We start from the raw sequence: 17,670 nt of genomic DNA, 5'->3' as shown, positions 1-17,670 counted from the left end.
ATACTGTATGGGGGAATTGTGGTCTAGGCAGAAGAAAAAAGAAGTGCAAAGACCAAAGCTGTAATGCATCTGGAGTGTCATAAGAAGGCAAGAGGGTGACAAGCATTCAGTGACTGTGGGTAACAATAGTAGGAGATAAAGCCTGGGAGGTAACAAATAGGGCAGAGGCCAGCAGGCAAACAGATAGTGTAATAAGTGTAAAGCCCAATAACAACTTTGTCCTAGACTCTGAATGAATTGGAAAGTCCTTTGGATAATTATAAGCAGAGCAGTGACATGATCTGAAGTAGAGTTTAAAAAGGATCCCAGAGTCCAGCTGCCAGGTTAGATGAAAACTAAGTGAAGGAGGTGGAGAAAATGAAACACAAAGCCTGAAGACCAACTTGTCAGCTAATGCAGTGGTCCAGGAGAGAGACAATGGTGGGTTTAACCAAGTTTGTAGCAGTAAATGAGAGTTAACTTCCAGATAGATTTTTAATGTAAAGGCAACAAAATTTGATGGTTTGAATGTGATGTGAGAGAGGAAAAGGAGTCAGAGACTATTTATTCAGTGGATATTTGTTGAGTGAATAAGAAGTAAAGGTTTGAGAATACATGTAATAACCCTGTGAGTGGAGAGAGAAGGGGAAGTTAATGAAAGAATGAGGAGGAAAAATGACCAAGAGCTGAAACTCGGAGAAGGCAGAACCTTTTGGGGAGGGAGGAAAAAGGAGTCAGCAAAGGAGACTGATAAAGTCAGAAAAACCGAAAATATCTACAGAAGAGAGATTTGGGAAATAGGAGGAAGCCTGAGAGAAAGTCATTGAATTTAGCAGTGAGGACACAAATTTAAGATAAAAACTTTAGATGAGACCAGAAGCCACAGTGAACATAAGATAGGAACTGAGACGAGTGCATAGAGGACAGCATTCAGCAGAGCAGCCATTCTGTTACTCTTAGTCTAAAGCAAGTCCCTCCTACAGATATCAGGGGTGACTTCTCTAATTTTAGGGTGATTAAGTTGCCATAAAGCTAAAGCTGTGCTTTATATATGAGAGGTTTGTAGCATACTCCATGGGCCCCAGCAGTTTTCTTTTTAAATTCTTTAAGCTGCAATTTGACAGGAATCATTTAGCAGGTCACTTTTTCTAGGTTGAACATCCTTTCATATAAATCCAGTAAGAGAAAATAAAGTGAATTACTTAACACATAATAAGTAAAATAAGTTTCTTCACCCAATAAAAACAATTATTTATCACAGGGGAAGTGAGTATGAGTTATCTTCTGAAGTGTTTTACTCTTTTGGTTTCTTATTTGTCTTCAGGAAAGGATAAGGACACTTTATTTATAAATCCTAGTTCACATTCAACACTTCCAGCCAAAGTATCACTTTGTTGACCTTGATTATATGTTTTAGTCATCTTAGCCTGCTTAGTTGGAATCTTCCCTGGGTAGATAAGAGTTGTGAAACCCTTGTATTTAGCAAAATGAGGTCAGATGTAAAACTAAATTCAGCCAAGTTCAAAGTAACAAGAGCAGGCAAGAATAGCAAAGAGTGCCAGAGAACACACAAGTATTTTGAAGATGATTCTAGCAGATGTTTTGTGACTAGTTGAAATTATTGGGACAGAGCTGTCTAGGCCATGAGTCACCGTACAGGGTCAACAATCATTTGTAGCATTCACATTGAGTCTTCCAAATGTGTTTGACCAAAGTTCCATTCTATGACATATTTGTTGGCACAGGTCACACCAGAATGACATTAATGATGATGAACCACAATATACTGAGAACATTTTCTTGTTCAACAGTAGTTTTAAATATTTTTTTTTTATGGCTCTGCCATTTATAGTCCCTCATTCTCCTGCTTCAGGAGAATGCTGTTAATATGATTCTCAAGACCATCTCTTTTCTCTGGAATCTGTTCTGCCCAGAGATATATTTGCCCTGGAACTAATAAAGTTTAAATGTCAGTGCCCCTCACTTACAAGAGTCCCCGTGGGGGTTAGGAGTGGCTGGGAGTTGTACAATACACTAGATTGGGAAAGAAGCCAGATTATAATTGGGAACAATCACTAAGAAAGCATTTCTCAGAGATTGCCTGTGGAGATCTTAGAAAAAAAGAGCCTGCGCTCCAAAGATCTAGTAAATTATTAGCCTTTCTTTTTTATCATAAATAAATATTTCTTTATCTTATCTTATGTTTATAACTCTTATAAATTTTTTCTTAAAGATCTTTAAATTAGTATAAGCTTTAGACCCCTATTAAACCTTGATTGGCTCCTTGTCCTACCCCTGGAATCTAGAACCACTTTTTCCATAAGTATTGAGAATATAAGGAGTCTATGAGCAATAATTCCTGGGCTCAGAATAGAATTGGGCCTTCCTGAGTCAGCTCTGCTTATATGCTATCCCCAGTTTTCAATAATGGTATTGTGGGTGGGGAAACTGTGACCTCAAGGCCACATGTGGGCCCTCAACCAAGTCCAAACTTCACAGAACAAATCCCTTCATTCAAAGAACTTGTTCTGTAAAATTTGTATTCAGTCAAAAGGTCACACTCAAGGATCCAGAAGGCCACACAATGGCTCCAAGGCCACAGGTTCCTTATCCGCTCTCCTTATCTTCTGATAAGTCTCCAGAGAATGGAGTTTTGTATCTTTCCCAAACCTCCTAACTTCCTCAAGGCCTCTTGATTCTGCTATCTTACCACTTGCTCTTGAGTGTTTCCTTATGTGCCCTGTCCTGTGGCTGATGGTCTACTGGCTCTGGTCATCTCTAAAATTTGTTATGACAGGTTGATTCTGGTGTTTGATTCAACTAGAATACTTTGATTTAAATAATTCTATTAAAATCCACTTGGTGAGATCTCTAAGGATGATAACTTGCATGATGCATAGCCTGAGAAAATATAGAGATCTATTATGCAACAAAAACAAATGTCAATAAATGTATTAGATATTATAAAAAGATGTAAGTAACTAATATTAGATGTTATAAAAGAACAGATAAGATAAAATAATAGAAAATTATATGTCTTTGGTTTTAGGGAAGTAGTTATTATTCAGAAATAAGCCAAAGAAGTGCGAATACTGTTCTTAATCTGTCTTTTCTAAAATCTGGGAAATGTATTATGTGGCATACACTAAAGGAAATATTTTTGCAATAGAACTGAAAGGAAGGAGAATTTACTTTAAAGGGTGTGCCAGTAGAGAAAAGCATGGCATTGGCCAACATGCCCTGCCATGCCCAGTCTGAACACAGCACCTCAGAATTTTAAGTGTTGTCTTTTTTAGAGTATTTTTCATTACAGGTTTCCAAAAGAGATGGTTCGCATCAGGTATAATTTTCTATATTATAGGCACAGATCACAATGCACAGAGCCCCTTCATCCTTTTTGAAGATTGCCATAATGATCATGTAGCCCGTTTACTGGTGTATGTGAAATGTCCAGTGAACTCTCTGCAGACATCATATTTTGTAAAATTCTTTGACATTAACATCACACCACTGTAGTATTGAAAGGTAGCCATTTCGTGACTGCCCTCTAATTTATCTTTTACTTCAATCACAGTGTTTTTCTTAATTACTGTTATACTGTTATTTTGTTAATGTGTGTGGGCCTTCTTATTTTTTCAGCTGTTAATATTTTTCTTAAAATTACAATTTAGAGATTATTAACACCAGTTTTATCACAAAGTGAAGATACTATGTAAGTGGAAAGGATTATCAGTATTTACCAACAAAAATTTTTTTCAGGTATATACTATAAAAGGCAAATAATTATTTAAAGAACAAGTTTTAAATAAAAATTGTTTTTTCCTTAAACATTTTTAAATCTCTGATAGTATAAACTATTATCAAATTTACTTTAATGCCTTCTTTGAATTCTTCAGTTTTTTAATAATATTTTATTGCCTAAATCAAAACCAGTAAAGGTTACATCTAGTAGCCACACAACAAGATTTCCAAAAATCAATCATAAAAGTGGAAAATCTTTTTCTCTTTATTCTACTCAAAGTAGGTGAATAGTAGTTCATTCATTCATTTGACAAATACTGTGCAGGCACCATATTCCAGACTCTATTTCATCTTCAGGATTCTGAAATGAATTAGACATTGCTCTGTTTTTGAATACCTACATGCAAAAGCAAATCACTGTGCTAAATAATAAATTAAATCATATTATGAGTTCCCTTAGTCTACAATATATCTAAATAAAAATCTATTAAGAAAAAACTAAGTGGTCTGAATTTTTTGATACTAGATTATTTTGAATATATTTAAATGACTCAGATAAAATAATAATTTGAATTATCCTTTCAGCATAGTGTCTTGTTGCCATTTGAAGTGATAAGGTGTTTTTGACATTGATGTATAATTAAATAATAAAAGTTATGGAATTACTCCATAATCAAGGAAATAATTTTGATACTGCAACCACCTAAAAAAATTACCAAGAATGTTACCTTTTATTGCAAGAAAAAAGCAATGAAAGGCAAGTTATTAGGATTTTTTTGCTAGTCTTTACTGTTGACCAATAGGGCATGTCACCTAACTTTTGTATGTCCTAAACTTCATTCTCTGTCACAAAATTGATTTCCCTTTTCAAAGGACACTCTAAAGACTACTCATCAACGACAATATGACATGTTTAACTCAGGTCTTTGACTCTGGCCAACCTGAATCTCAGTCCTGATTCTGCCATTTAATATCTGTGAATCCTGGGCTGGTTTCTTAGCCTCTTGATTGGGCTGAAATTAAATAAAATTTATATTAAATAAATAAAGGTGTCCAAAGGTAGGGAAGTCCCCAGAGACAATGTGTCGCCAGGCACATTGCAGAGATCTCTATCTCTATTTCTCCCTGATGCTCTTGGCTCTACCCTCCTACAGTTCTTTGACATATTTGCAACAGTTCTGGGCATATGTTGGAATGAAGTTATCCAGAAAAAGAAAAGGAACTGCCTTTATTTCTGTCTTTGCCCAGAAACCGCCCGGAAGACTTCCCCTGTGTCATTGGCTAGAATTAGGTCATATGGTCATTCCTAAACCAACTGTGGCAGGGGAAAGTGGTTGCCACTCATATTTATCTGATCAGGATCTATCACTGGAGCTATAGATGAGGTCAGATTTCTCTTAATCACATGGGAGAGAGCTTGATTTGAAAAACAAAATTTAGGTTCCATTAGGAAGAATGTGTAAATGATTAGATAACCAACATAGTCCATTACCTATTTGTTGACTACCTATCAAGGAAGTTAAAGATTCAATATTTTTATCACACACACACACACTCCATCTCCAATTCTCCTAATGTGTGTCACAATTTTAGTTAGATTAATATCTGAAACCATGTCAATGAATGTTTGGTACTCTGTTATATGCAAATCCATTAATATTTTTGTACTTTGAATGGACCTTTTACCCATGTATGATTTTGTAACATTGGAAGTTTGGAATATATTGGTTTATTGAGTTGTGCAGATCTTCCAAATATACAGTGGAAAATTCCAGCACATACTTGTGAAATAATGAGAGCAGTAAAAGTAAATTATACTTTAATATTGTTATAAAAATAGTTTTGATTATTTCTAGATAGTATGTCTAGCAATTAAGGGAGAAGAGTATGGTGTCAGATTAGTACATATGACTATGAGCTCTGCCCACCTTGAGAAAAATATGTGCCTTCATTTACCGTAGGTATAACAAAAATACCTATATCATTAGAACTTTTTTTCACATTAGACGGGTAATGTGCTGACTTCATAACAATGTTTACGGGAGTGGGGGCACATCTCATACATGTTCATGAAAACCCAATCTCATTCTTATGAACTACAAAAGGATCAGAATTGCTGTTATGTAACATACTGGCACATAGGAAATGACCAAGAATGATAATTCTTTTTTACATTTCATTTACTTCTAATTTTCTCCGCTGCTTTCAATTCATATTTATGTTCTCTACTTTCACCTTGTCTTCTCTTCTGGCATTGGACATTCAGGAAACGTGGCCTTTGGTCCTGACTGAAGAAAATTCTTAGGTTAAAATCTTCCACAAAAATCTAAATTGGAGGACCAGGAGACAGGCTAATTCATGCTTTTTAGGAAGTGAGAAAATGTCTAGAATTTGGAAGAGCAAAGTAAATGAGTCCTCTAATCCCAGATTCCAAAAGTTTCATAGGTGAAGCATATGACTTATTAAGGGAAGGCAATGACTTATTGAGAGAAATCTCTAACTATTCCTAGGGCCTCCTTAAGCATCTCTGTAAGAAGAACTCAGGCTCCTTGAGTTGATGGAACATTTGAGAAAACCATTATGTCAGCCTGGCAGAATAGTTGCATTTGGCTCCTGGGCCACAGAACTATAGCTGACCAGCCCTTTGTGAGAAGTCTGGCTCAAGTTAGGTTCAAATTTCCTGTTTTGGTTACTATCGCTGTGTAACAAATTACCCCGAAATTTGGCAGTACAGCTTACAAAAAACATTTTATTAAGCTCACGGATTCTGTCATCAAGAATTCAGACAGGCCACAGTACAAACAGCTTGACTCCACTTCTCCACAGCTGGTGTCTCAGGTGGGAAAATTCAAAGGCTGAGGGAAACACGACAGAGCTGGAATCATCTGAAGTGTCATTCACTCTCATTTTTGGGCTCAGTGCCTACACGCAATCTCTCCATAGAACTTGAGCTAATTCCCAATGTGGTAGCCTCAAGGTAATCAGACTTTGCAAAATGGCTTAGGGCTTTAAGCAGGAGTGTTCCAGAAACAAGCTGGAAACCACATTGCCCTTTGTGTCCTGGCTTCATAAGCCTGAAGTGTCACTCCCACCATACTCAGCTGGTTTAGACAGTAATAGTCACAAGACTGCCCACATTCAAGGGTAGGGGACAAAGACCCCATTTCTCTGTAGGAGTACTTTCACATAATTTTGTGGCCATGTTTTAAAGCTTCCTGAGTTCCAGACAAGGAAACTATTCCTAGAGCTTATGGTAAAAGAACAGTCTAATCCTGTGAGCTTGGACCCAGCATAGGGAACAAAGAAGAAAGCAACAAAAGGCTTCAGAGCCCTGGGAGTCAGAGGTAAACTTGACAAGTTTGGGACTAAGCTGGATTGGGCTTGAGAAGGATCAAAGGTTCTTTGGTAACAGAGCTGGGTATGAAGAGATTGAATGAAAAGCTTGGAAGGAAAATGGAGAATACCATAAAAATAAAGAAAATTAAATCACTCATAATCCAATCACCCAGAAGTAACCAGATTTTACATTTTGATGTGTTTCTTTTAGTATTGTGTATGTACATATGGATTTTTGTGATTTATCTATAGTGTGTGTCTGTGAGCATGTATGTGGAGCAACATTACAATTATTGTAATGGACAGTTTCTTGTCCTGTCTTTCAACTCAAGAATTGGCTTACTTCTCATTGGCATCCAACTGAAGAGATTTATATTTCAGCTTTATTCACTTCTACTAAATCAGCTAAGTTAGAGTTGAAAGGGTTCCCTCTTGTCTAAGTTTCTCGGTACGGTGCCAACAACTTGCCTGAGTATTTGTTATTATTGTCTTTTTAAGTATTTATCAATTTGTAAAAGACTTTCCAACCAAGAAGGTAACAAAGTTACTAATTACTCCTATTTATAAACCTAAGGTAAAAGACTCAATTACAACAAAGCTTCTGCCCTATTAAACAGACTCTGCCATCTTCCATCAATGTGCCATTCCTGGTACAGCAGTAACAGCAGCAAAGAAGATAAGAAAAAGTTACTACCCTAACCATTACTCATCTTTTACAGAAACTATTGAGATGACCCCATGGTGCACACTTGGCCACCTAAGGCAGTGGTCCTCAACCTTTTTGGCACCAGGAACTGGTTTCACGGAAGACAATTTTTCCATGGACTGGGGTGGGGGTGGGGGTGGGAGGGATGGGTTCAGGATTATTCAAGCCCATTACATTTATTGCATACTTTATTTCTATTATTATTACGTTGTAATATATAACAAAATAATTATACAGCTCACTATAATGTAGAATTAGTGGGAGCCCTGAGCTTGTTTTCTTGCACCTAGATGGGCAGGATCTGAGGGTGATGGAAGACAGTGACACCTGAAGTGTGTTGCTGCTTATGTCCAGTCTACTCCATAATCTTGTTTTGGTTGCTATCACTGCAGAAAATCCTGCTTCACAAAGATAGGATGTTGGAAATGGAAGAAGGCTTTTCAGTGCTTTGAAGACAGTCTCAAGATATTCCACCTTGACTTTAATCCAGAACGTACAGAGATTTGAAGTTGTCTCAAACATACTTGTAAGGCCACCATCATTTGTGATCTCAAGTTGTTGATCCTCTTCTAGCATAAACAAAGTTTATTCACCTGCCTTATTCACAAATGAGTCACAGATCGATTCCTTCCCAGTTTGGGAATCTTATATGCTTGAGAAGTAATGCTCAAACTCTTTTGAAAGCTAAGATAGGTGATCATGCACCAGCTGGGAGAAAGAAAGCCCTCGCTCAATCTCTTTCAAAATCTCTGCTAATGTTTGAAACATGTCAAAAATCCCAATGTTGACTCATTGCCTCCATAATTTCAATTTGGCTTTGAATGCAACCACTTTATCTGCGAACTTGAACGCGGTTGTCACTCTCCCCTGAAGTGACAGATTGAGTTTTTGAACAGGTTGAATATATCACACAAGTAAGCAACTTTTGAGACCCATTCTGTGTCACTGAAATGGGCTGCCAGTGGTGACTGTTTTTCTGAAAGAAATCTCTGGAGCAGCTCTCATGACTCAGAAACTCTGACCAGTGATCTACCTTTAGAAAGCCATCTCATTATTGTGTATAAGAGGAGATGTGTATGCTCTGTATCCATCTCCTCACAGAGCTGTGTGAACAGATGTGAGTTAAGGGCATGTACTTTAATGTGGCTGATAATTTTAGTCATATCCTGCAAAATATTGTTTAGTTCAGGTAACATTTTTCAGCTAGCTAGCATTTCTTTATGGGTGACACAGTGTGTAGACTCATATTAAGAAACAACCTCCTTGACCTGAGTAGTGAAACCAGAAAGCTGTCCAGTCATGGCAGCCACTTCATCCATGTATATACTGACCCAAAATGACCATTTTAGTTATCTGATATGCAATAATTCAAAGACTTGAATAGTTCTGCAGCTGTGGTGTTGGCTGGCACAAAAGTGCACATAACATATCCTCATGCACATCTTCCTGAAAAAAATGCATCATACAAAAACAAGCATTGCTGCCTTGTCAACACTGGTAGACTTATCAACCTGGATTTCATACCATGGTGACTCATTAATCCTCTCTAACAATTTTGTTTCAATATCCTCTGCTATTTCATTAGTTCGTGTAGTTATGGGGGTAGCCAAAAGAACACGTGCCACCTTTTGAGCTGTAGCCTCTCCTAAAAGTTCATGGCAAATGTCCTGAGCAGCAGGCAGGATTAACTCTCCAACAATAGGAAAGGGCTTCTTAGCTTTAGCAATGCCGTTAGCCACTGAGAATGATGCTCTCAGTGCAGGCATATTTGATGAAATTGTGGCCTTCAGTGATTGCTTCTGTTCCTTATGTTCACATTTATTTTCTTTTGAAAAACTCTAAAGGCTTGACTTTTAATGCAGGGTGCATGGTGTCCACGTGGCAAAGCAGTTTTGAAGGTTTTATGGCTTCATTGGATAGCCAGTCACCACATATTATACAAAGTGGGCTTGGAGAATGAATCACCTGTTGCAGTGAGCCTGTAATTCAAGTAGGACTCTTGGTATTTTCTTTTAAATGCAGCTTTCATTTTATTGGCAGTCTTAGAGTCTTCTGCCATCTCATCGGGTCTTTCCTCCTTTTCAAAGAAGCTCTACAATGATGTTTGTTTTTACTCATTTTTGCTAGTTAATATTAGCTTGTGGGCTTACCAAAACTGTGACTGAGATACGTGTGCAGTGTGGGAAAGAGGCGCAGATGTAAGTGGCAAATAAAATAATGGGCGGGATATACATGGACTAAAATAAGAGTCAGATTCTGACTTAAAGCCTGCCACCAGATGCAGCTTTACAATGAAGATACTCACTTGCCACTACAAAGCCTGCCACCAGTGCAGCTTAATTATCACTTGCCGCTCACTGATCAGGTTTTGATATGAGTCTGCAAGCAATTGATTTACTATGGTCTCTGTGCAACCAAACCTCTCTGCTAATGATAATCTGTATTTGCAGCTTTTCCCCAGTGCTAGCATCACTACTTCAGCTCTGCCTCAGAACATCAGGCATTAGATTCTTATAAGGATCATGCAACTAGATCCTTCATGTGTGCAGTTTACAGTGGGGTTTACACTCCTTTGAGAGTCTAATGCTGCAGGTGATCTGACAGGAGGCAGTGCTTATGTAGTGATGCAAGTGATGGGGAGCGGCTGTAAATATAGATGAAGCTTTGCCTGCACCCAGGTTCCTAACAGGCCACTGATGGGTATCGGTCCGTGGCCTGGGGGCTGGGGACCACAGACTAAGATCTTATCTGATTTTCTTGTAACAAATATCTGAAACAATATAATAACTCCTGTCCTCTCAAATAGTAGCTTCATTTACCAGCAAATGGTTGTTCTGAGATTCAAAAGTAAATAAAAGAGGCCAACTAACAGCTCCCTAGGCTCCTGTGCCTACTTCTGAGACACATATTGCATTCCTAACCTCAGCTTCCAAAAGCAGGAAGGCTCTGCAGAACAATTCACTGAGGAGAAAAGTTATTCCCAGATTTTTATCACAGGACAAAACTCTAGCCATAAGTTAAATGTCTCTTGCTAAAAGGCTTAGAAGATTATAAAAGGAGGGAATCAAGCTAATTATATAATGTATTGCATTTTTAAACAAAAATTATATAATGTATTGCATTTTATGGCCAATGGATGTTTTCAAATAAGTTGTGTCTGCTTCAAAGTAGCCATCATAGAGACATAATTATTCTAATGATGCTATTTTCATCTATATTCTTTTTAAACTCCTCTTTTGAAATTTTCTTCATTGAGGCCTATACTTAATGGCATCTGTCCAACATTGACTGAGTCCCTGCTTCTTGTTAGCCACTGTTGTAGGCAGTGAGAATATAGTATAAACATGGCACACAAACCTTTGCATTTTCGAGGCTTATAAGCAAACAATATAAAAATTATATTTTTGATGGTGTTAAGTGCTGAGAAAAAAGAGAGAATGACTTGGAGAACTGGAAATTTTTAGAGAGAGGGGTCAGGGCATGCTTTTCTGAAGAAAAAGAATAAGCTATCTTAAGACACAAGAAGAGTGATCCAGGGCCTTTTGAGGAAACAAAGCTTGCTTTGTGGGTTTAAATAGAAAGCCACTGGAGGCTTTCCGAGGGGAGTAACAATTTGGTAAATCTCTGAAAGTGGATTTGAGATAAGTGTGTGAATGTGGTAAGTGATTCCACTGAGGCATAGAGTTTACAGTAAAACCTGGGTTTTGTAATTTTGGGGGTGGGGAGTCATTTCTAAGAGATGATTTCCAAAACATATTAGCCAAAGAGACCTTAGGAGATTTCTCTCACCATCCTCACCACAAATAAGTGCCTACTAAGAATAAATATATTGTTAACACTGGATATATATATATATATATATATATAATAGGCAGTTATGTTTGTGAACAATTTACTATGTCTAAAACTTGAACATTTGAGTTATCTGTAAACAAATAACTTGCTTACTCATATTGCTTTCTTTGTCTTTTGGGGAAAGTTAAATGTGGTGTATATATACTTTTTTAATTCTTCATGAAAACTGTAACAGTATATTTGAGACCAGAGCTTGCCCAAATGATCACACATTCAGACGTAAGCCCAAAGCAATGCAATCCCCTTGAACTCTAAAAACAGAACTGGGTTCTGGTTCACTAGGGAAACTTTAAACTAGCTAACACAGACATGTGGAAACATGGTATCCATACACATTTTTTCCCAATTCATTTACTTTACCGCTGAGACGTTGGGTATCTTCCCGAAAGTTTGTCTGTGACTCAGTTTTAGTTTCAGATGACTTCATACTTCCATCTAATCAAAGGAAGGGAACATGACTATTTAACAAATCCATGCTCTCCAGTTAGGATGCCAGGAGCCTCAAGGGGGCTAATCTTGTGGCTTGGCACTTTTCATCTTTTCTTTTTCCTTGAAAAAAATTGTTGCTTACAGTTGGCCTGCTAACCAAACATTTATTTTATCCCTTAAGGGTATTTCTGTGTCCATTTGCTTTGATAGCTCATAAAAGACTTTAAAAGAGCCTGATTAAGTTACCTTGGATAGAGCAAAACAAGCCCAGTTACTATACTTCTTTCTTTTCTTTTGCCTAGTAAAACTGCTAAATTTTCAAAGTCCATTTTTATCCACATGTATTATCTCATTAGAATTCTTATAGTAACACAGTTATCAAATCAATTCAGGCATTGTGGCTTAAATTTTACAGATGTAGAAGCAGAAGAGCACAGAGCTTCCTGTCTAGCTTAAAGTCACTTAGCACGATGGCTGCTGGACTGGCCTCAGCCAAAGTCTGGGCCCCATGAAATCTAGTAGATTCTTTCTAGTACATCACAATGTCTCTGTAGAAAACACCCCATACTTACTTGATACATTCTTCCTCCTTAAGCATTTGTCACTTTCTTATTGTATACTGGCTATCTATAGTGGCAATTTGTGTTTTTAGTGGAGGTTCTAGAAAATGGAATTTACAAATTGGCAGAGATAATAGTGCATCTTTCCCTTCAATGAACCATTTACAGAAGGAAACTCTATAGTTTATATCTGAAACTGACACTGAAAGCAGCAGTCAAGAGATAAATTTACACAAATTCCTAGTTTAATAATGACAGCTATACCCCGAAGCTTCTATTTCCACGTGAATAAAAGCAGGATGATACATGGAGAAAGGATCCTAAGAATTCTACACACATGTGCACAGATACACACACACACACACACACACACATACTGGCTAGTCCACCTGTACATTCTCTTGATGTAGAACCTTTCTGTGTGGTTCAGTAAAAAAGATTAGCAAAAACCGAAGTAGGTTTAACTGGTCAAAAGGAGGATGGATTGAGGGTGGGGGTAATAGGATTAGAGTTTGGGAGTTGGGTGCTTATTTGTTGAGTCAAGTGAGAAAATCCAGCAAATAAACTGAGCCAGTTGTTAATAAAGCTTAGGAGTATTTGGGAAGGGAGATGAATAAAGAATATTTGGAGGTTTTATTGGCCATTAGCAAGAAGATTCCCCTTTGCTTCCTCATCAATGTTCAATCTCCTTAACACTACTTCACATACAGAAGAAATCTACATTACTCTAAAGTGCTTTTCAGACTACCATTGTGTTGTTCTGTGTTGTTTGTAGGGCTGCCAAATTTCACAGATAAAAATAAAGGAAAACACAGAAAACCCTCCAATTAAATTTGACTTCCTTCAGGGACATTCAGATAACCAATGAATAATTTTTTGTGTAAGTCTCAAATATTGCATGGGACACACTTTTACTAAAAATTGATGTCTGAAATTCTCATTTAATCTGGCATCATGTATTTTACTTAGCAACTTGGCTAAGACATGGAGAAAGCAAGAAAATTTATTTTATTGGCTTACATGCAACTTAGGGGAAAGTTTCCTGGAGGCTTTCAGGCAGTAACAGCTGTTCTCGAACTTGCCCACACATTAGAATCACCTGGAGAACTCCAGATGCCAGTGCAGTTGCTGTGGGTTCGGCCAGGTGTAGAGTTTTTCAAGGCATTCCAGGTGACTCTTCAGTTGCAAGGAGCTGATGACTGATGTCCAGTGTTTCTTAACCTGCCCTACACCTAACAAACACCAAGGAGGCTTTTAAACAGTACTCATGCCCAGATCCCACACCAGAACAATTAATTGATGTTTCTAGGGGCAAGACCCTTGTGCTGCTATTAGGAAAAGTTTCCAGTAAATGTTAATGTTCCTTCAGTTAATTTAATAATTTAGTTATTTAATAATTTAATAATTTAGTTAATAATTTAGTTAGCCCTAAATTATAGCCTAAAAGTGGTATCCTAGGGCATTTCCAGCTATAGGAATAGTATTTCCACTTTTCTTTAATTTTTTAAATTATGAAATGAATATTTATTTTCATAAATATAAGGAATGTGGAAATATCTAAAATAAAGATGAGCTCTTTCAATTCTACTTTTTCAGAGGTATCTTCTGTTAAAGCCTTGATCTGTGTGTGTTTCCTATACTAAGCATACTAATATTTAACTTATAAGATTTTCAATCATTTACCAAAATGTGGAGAATTCTATCTTCAATAAGTATCAGTAAATTGGCAAGAAAATTCTTTTTAACATTTCTAATTGAGGATTAACTTGCAGTCAGTAAGGGCACAAATCTTAAGTGAGCACATAATTATTATTCAATATTATATGCATATGCACAGGTCCAAAACCACCTGTATACAAATTTCTATCACTCTAGAATGTTCCTACATTCCTTCCCAGTCATGCTATCCCAGTGATCACTATTCTGACTTCTATCACCATAGATTCGTCTTATCTGATCTTGAACTTCATATAAATGGAATCATCCAGTATGTATTTTGTTCATTTTGGCTTGTTTCATTCCAGGTAATCTATATTTGCATTTTGAAACTGTTATGAATACAGCTGCTGTGAATATTATTGTACATGTCCTTTGGCAAACATGTGCAATTTTCTTGAAAATATACCTAAGAGTGGGATTTCTAGGTCATAGGATAAGTATATGTTTAGTTTTAGTAGATACTTTCGAAATGGTTTTCCAAAGTGGTTGAAACAACTTATGAGATTTCCAGTCATTCTGTATCCCAACCAACACTTGAATGCTCAATCTTTTAAATTTTAACCATTCTGGGCAGATAAATTGTGATGTGAGTAACAATTTGTGTACTTCTGCCTGTCCTTCCAGCAGGTCCTTCCAGCAAGCATAGGAAGGAGTAACTATGTGTTTTTCAACTTAACTCTGTATTATTTCCATTATTTCTTCCCAGATCTTTCACTGCTTCTACTCAGCTGCCAACTAAATCCTAGCTGTGAGCTCATAAACATGAAATAATAAACGAGACGGAAGCAAGCATCGTCCAATAGATATGTTTTTAAAATGTAACTAGCTGCCCATATTTATGTATAGGAAATTCCACATAATATTTTGGATTGCACACTATGTTGAAGAAAAAACAGAAGACAGAAAAAAAAACAGGGCAATACAAGTTGTTGGTGTTATTTACAAACTATTATCTTTCCTTCTAGGTATGTGGTAAGATTTCATATTCTAGTCATTTGAAGTTAAACTATATGACTCGATTTGGCCAATAAATTGTGACTGCAGGTGAGATGTATTACCTCTGGGCAGAAACTTTAAGAACCAGTCTATGAATTGCAGTGTCCACTTTCCCCTCCCTTAGCACTTATGGAAACCTGAGTCTCGATGGAAGTTTTGCCAACACAGGTCCTTGAGTGACTGTGATGAATAGACACGTCCTGATGGCCTGCATTGGACCCACAGTGTAAGTGAGGGACAACTCTTTGTTCTTATAGGCTGCTAAAACCTTGGGGTTGTCACGACGGCATAATCTAGCCTATCCTGACTGGTAATCTGTCCGTCAAAGGCCCACATGCTCCAATGGAACAATCTGTTGTTGCTAAATATTAATATCAGCTTCTCCCTTTAGATACTCTGTGTAGTCTCCAGTTTACCACAGTCTCTGATTGTCCTAACTCACTGTGTCACTCAACTGGCCTCTACAGGAGTTTGAGTTTGTGATGTGACAGTATGTTCTGGACTAGGGACAAGTGTATTTTACTGGGAAAATCTAGTAGAATAAAGGTCCTATTCGATAAAGTTTAATAAATTTTATTTTTATAGACTTTATTTTTTAGAGAAGTTTAAGATTCATATTAGAATTTAGCAGAAGGTACAGTGTTCTTATATACATCCTAACCCCATAAATGCAGAGCCTCCCCTATTATCAACATCCTCCATGAGAGTGGCACATTGTTATGGATTGTTATGGTTGGTAAATCTACATTGACAAGTCATTATCACCTAAAGTCAATAATTTACATTAGAGTTGACTGTTATAGTTGTACATTGTATGGCTTTGGACAAATGTATAATAATATGTTTCCACTATTGTAGAGTCATGCAGAGTAATTTCAGTACCCTAGAAATGTTCTGAGCCTCTTTATCCCTCACTCACCACAAACCCCTGGCCACTGATAATTTTTATTATCTCCATAGTTTTCTTTTTAATTTGGGGGATAAAAGTGGTCTTTTTGTTATGTGGATGAATTATATAATGGTGAAGTCAGGGCTCTTAGTGTACCCATCACCCAAATAGTGTGCATCGTACTCCATAGGTAATTTTTGACTCCTCACCCCCTCTAACCCTTCCTGCTTCTGAGTCTCCAAAGTCTATTATATCACTCTATGTAACCATGTATACCCATACTTTAACTCCCACTTATAAGTGAGAACATGTGGTGTTTATTTTTCTATTCTTGAGATACTTCACTTATAATAATAGTTTCTAGTTTCATCCAAGACAAAATACATCCTTTAATTTTTTTCTATAACTAAGTAGTATTCCATGGTGTAAATATATACCACATTTCCTTTTTCCAGTCATCAACTGATAGACACTTAGTTGATTCCACATCTTTGTACTTGTGAATTGTGCTGTGATAAACATACAAGTACATGTCTTTTTGATATAATGATTTATTTTCCTTTCAGTAGATATCTACTAGTGGGCTTGCTAGATCAAATGGTAGGTTCACTTTTTGTTCTTTGAGGAATTTCCATAATATTTTCCATAGAGGTTGTAGAAGTTTACGTTCCCATCAGCAGTATATAAGCATTCCATTTTCACTTATCTACATCAACATCTATTATTTGTTGACATTTTAGTAATGGCCATTCTGACAGGAGTAAGGTGGTATCTTATGATTTTAATATGAATTTCCCTGGTGATTTGTGATACTGAGCATTATTTCATATGTTTGTTAGCCATTGTATATCTTCTTTTGGAAAATGTCCATTCATGTTTCTTGACCACTTTATAATGGAGTTATTTGTTTTTTTCTTGCTAACTTGTTTGAGCTTCTTATAGATTCTGAATATTAGTCCCTCACTGGATGCAAAGTTGATGAATATTTTCTCCCATTCTGTAGGTGTCTATTTACTCTGATGATTATTTCTTTGGCTATGCAGAAGCTCTTTAGTTTAATTAAGTTCTATTTATTTATTTTGATTTTTTTTTAGGGTCTTAATCATAAATTCTTTGGATAGACCAATGTTTGAAAGAATTTTTTTCTAAATTTTCTTCTAGAATTTTTGTAGATTCAGGTCTAACATTTAAGTCTTTAATCCATCTTAAGTTAATCTTTGTATATGGGGAGAGATAGGATACCCAATTTTCCCAGCAAGACTTATTGACTAGGGCCTTCCTTCCCCAGTGTATATTTTTGTCTGCTTTTTTGAAGATAAGTTGGTTATAGGCATATGATTTTATTTCTGGGTTCTACATTCTATTCCTTTGATCTATATGTCTATTTTTATACCAGTATCATGTTGTTTTGGGTCCTATAGCCTTGTACTATAATTTGATTTCAGGTAATGTGATGCCTT

The 17,670-nt window shown here is 36.7% G+C and overlaps 1 non-coding gene across 1 annotated transcript; it reads right to left on the bottom strand.

The window, feature by feature from the left end:
• Positions 1–5,720: 5,720 nt before the first annotated feature.
• On the bottom strand, positions 5,721–5,828 carry LOC142875505 (small nucleolar RNA U13). The gene has a single exon (XR_012922865.1). It is a non-coding gene; the product is annotated as a small nucleolar RNA U13 (small nucleolar RNA).
• Positions 5,829–17,670: the final 11,842 nt, after the last annotated feature.

Source organism: Microcebus murinus, chromosome 1, assembly GCF_040939455.1.
Source record: "Microcebus murinus isolate Inina chromosome 1, M.murinus_Inina_mat1.0, whole genome shotgun sequence".
NCBI classification, from domain to species: domain Eukaryota; kingdom Metazoa; phylum Chordata; class Mammalia; order Primates; family Cheirogaleidae; genus Microcebus; species Microcebus murinus.
Note: the sequence above shows the minus strand (reverse complement) of the source record. Positions and strands in the feature narration are given on the sequence as shown.